Below are 2921 nucleotides of genomic sequence, written 5' to 3'. Positions count from 1 at the left end.
TTGCAGGTGGCCTGGGAAATGGAAACTAATTTAGTATTTTTTTATTCCCCCCCTCAAAATAAAAATGAAACCTGGCTTTTTGACTTGCTTCTGGTTCACTAAAGACAAGCTTTCTTTTTCTTTTAGCTGACTTCTATCTCTAGAACTCACATATGATCCCAGGTTTTGGACGATGAACTTGACTTGCTAAATAAAAAGAATGAGAAGAGCCACACTTCTCTCTACACTCTCCTGGGAGCAGCTCAGGGTGGCCTGTCTAACTTTTGAGGCACAGCCGAACTGTTTTCCAAAGTGGTTGTACCATTTTACATCTCTATCAGCAATGCAAGAAAGTTTTAATTGTATCATATCTTTGCTGCAACTTGTTACGGCTATCTTTTTTATTATAGCCATTCATGTGTGAAGCGGTATCTCCTTCTGATTTTGATTAACATTTCCCTAATGACTAATTATTCATATTAGTGAATATCTTTACTGTACTTTAACACGTCTTCTCTGGAGAAATGTCTATTCAATTCCTTTGTGTGTGTGTGTTAGTCACTCACTTGTGTCTGACTCTTTGTGACTCCATGGCCTGTAGCCTGCCAGGCTCCTCTGTCCAGGGAATTTTCCAGACAAGGATACTGGGGTGGGTTGCCATTTCCTTCCCCAGGGGATTTCCCAACCCAGGGATCAAACCTGGGTCTCCTGCATTGGAGGCAGATGCTTTACCATCTGAGCTACTAGGGAAGCCCATTCAACTCCTTTGCCTATTTTTAAATTGGATTATTCATTTGGTTTTTATCATTAAGTTCTAAAGATTCTTCCTATGTTCTGGGAACAAGTCTCATGTCAGATATACAATTTGCAAATATATTCTCCTTTTCTGTGGGTTGTCTTTTCACTTTGTGGAAGATATCCTTTAAAACAAGAATTGCATATAAAAGCAAAAGAAACCATCAACAAAATGAAGAAGCAATGTGCAGAATGGGAGAAAATATTCGAAAATCATATATTTGATAAGAGATCAATATCCAAAACACATAAAGAATTCATAAAACTCAACAGCAAAAACTGTTTTAAAAATGAGTAGAGGATCTGAATAGACATTTTTCCAAAGAAGATATACAGATTGCCTACAGGTGTATGAAAAGGTGCTCAACATCATTAACCACCAGGAAAACGCAAATAAAACCAATGAGATATCGCTTCATACCTTTTAGAATGGCTATGATCAAAAGGACAAGAAATAAGAAGTGTTGGTAAGGATGTGGAGAGAGGGAACTCTTGTGCACTGTTGGTGGGAATGTAAATTGGTGCAGCCACTATGGAAAACAGTATGGGAGCTCCTCAAAGAACTAAAAATAGAGCTATGATATGATCCAGCAATTCCACTTCTGGGTATTTATCTGAAGGAAACAAAAACACTGACTTGAAAAGATACATACAGCCCCATGTCCATTGCAGTATTATTTATAAGAGATAAGACCCTGAGACAACCCAAGTATACACTGAGATGAATAATGAAAAAGTATATATCTATATATTTATATGTATATACATACACACATGACGGAATATTATTCTACCATAAAAAGAATGAAATTTTGTACAGATAACATTAACGGATCTTGAGGACATGAGGCTAAGAGAAATGTCAGACAGAGAAAGACAAATACCATATGTTCTCACTTACATGTGGAAGCTGAAAACAAAACAAAACTGAACTCCTAGATACAGAGAACAAGCTGGTGGTTGCTAGAGGGAGGGACGGAGAAGGCAATGGCACCCCACTCCAGTACTCTTGCCTGGAAAACCCCATGGATGGAGGAGCCTGGAAGGCTGCAGTCCATGGGGTCTCGAAGAGTCGGACACGACTGAGCGACTTCACTTTCACTTTTCCCTTTCATGCATTGGGGAAGGAGATGGCAACCCACTCCAGTGCTCTTCTCTGGAGAATCCCAGGGATGGGGGAGCCTGGTGGGCTGACGACTATGGGGTTGCACAGAGTCGGACACGACTGAAGCGACTTAGCAGCAGCAGAGGGAGGGAAGGTGGGTGGGCAAAATGTGTGAAGGTGGTCAAAGGTACAAACTTTCCATTATGAAGTAAGTGAGTCGTGGGGGCGTAAAGCCCAACATGGCATCTATAGTTAATAATACTGTACAGAATATTCGAAAGTTGTTAAGAAAGTAGATTACAAAAGTGATTATCATAAGAAAACAATTCGTAACTACGTGTGGTGATGGACGCTAATTAGACAGATTGTGGTGATCAGTGTGCAGCATATACATAAACTGAATCATAATGTACACCTGAAACTAAGATAAGTGTAAATATTAGTCGCTCAGTCGTGCCGACTCTTTGCGACCCCATGGACTGCAGCCCACCAGACTCCTCTGTCCATGAGATTTTCCAGGCAAGGATACTGGAGTGAGTTGCCATTTCCTTCTCCAGGGGATCTTCCCAACCCAGGGATCGAACCCAGGTCTCCCATAATGCAGGCGGATTCTTTACCAACTGAGCTACAAGGGAAACTAATGTATGTCATTTATATCTTAGTAAAAATAAATTTTTTTAAATAGAAAAAGTATTGAGTATAACTTTGCATATCACTTACAAGAGTATCATTCAAGAATTAGGTAAGGGGGAGAAAGAATTGAACACCAAGTACAACTGAAGAAGATGTCAGCATTTAACCTGGAAAAGGGAATGAGAAGGCGATGTTGGTCTCAATTTTCAAATATATAAAGAGCTACCATGTAGAATGAAAAGCAGACCTGATATGCATTATTCCAAAAGGGAAAACTGGTACCAAAGATGGAAGGAATAGAGCAGACTGAGACCCAAATCAAATGACTTCTTTAATCTGAGAGGTATTTACCTAAAATGAGCTTTCACGGGAGCTCTTTACAATGGAAGCATTCATGCAAAACCTGAAT

General features: G+C 39.8%; 1 non-coding gene across 1 annotated transcript; it reads right to left on the bottom strand.

Moving 5' to 3' along the window:
- Positions 1–657: 657 nt before the first annotated feature.
- TRNAW-CCA (transfer RNA tryptophan (anticodon CCA)) lies at positions 658–729 on the bottom strand. Its single transcript has one exon. It is a non-coding gene; the product is annotated as a tRNA-Trp (tRNA).
- Between the last annotated feature and the right edge of the window lie 2192 nt (positions 730–2921).

This window comes from Bos javanicus, chromosome 12 (assembly GCF_032452875.1).
Source record: "Bos javanicus breed banteng chromosome 12, ARS-OSU_banteng_1.0, whole genome shotgun sequence".
Taxonomy (NCBI): Eukaryota; Metazoa; Chordata; class Mammalia; order Artiodactyla; family Bovidae; genus Bos; species Bos javanicus.
Note: the sequence above shows the minus strand (reverse complement) of the source record. Positions and strands in the feature narration are given on the sequence as shown.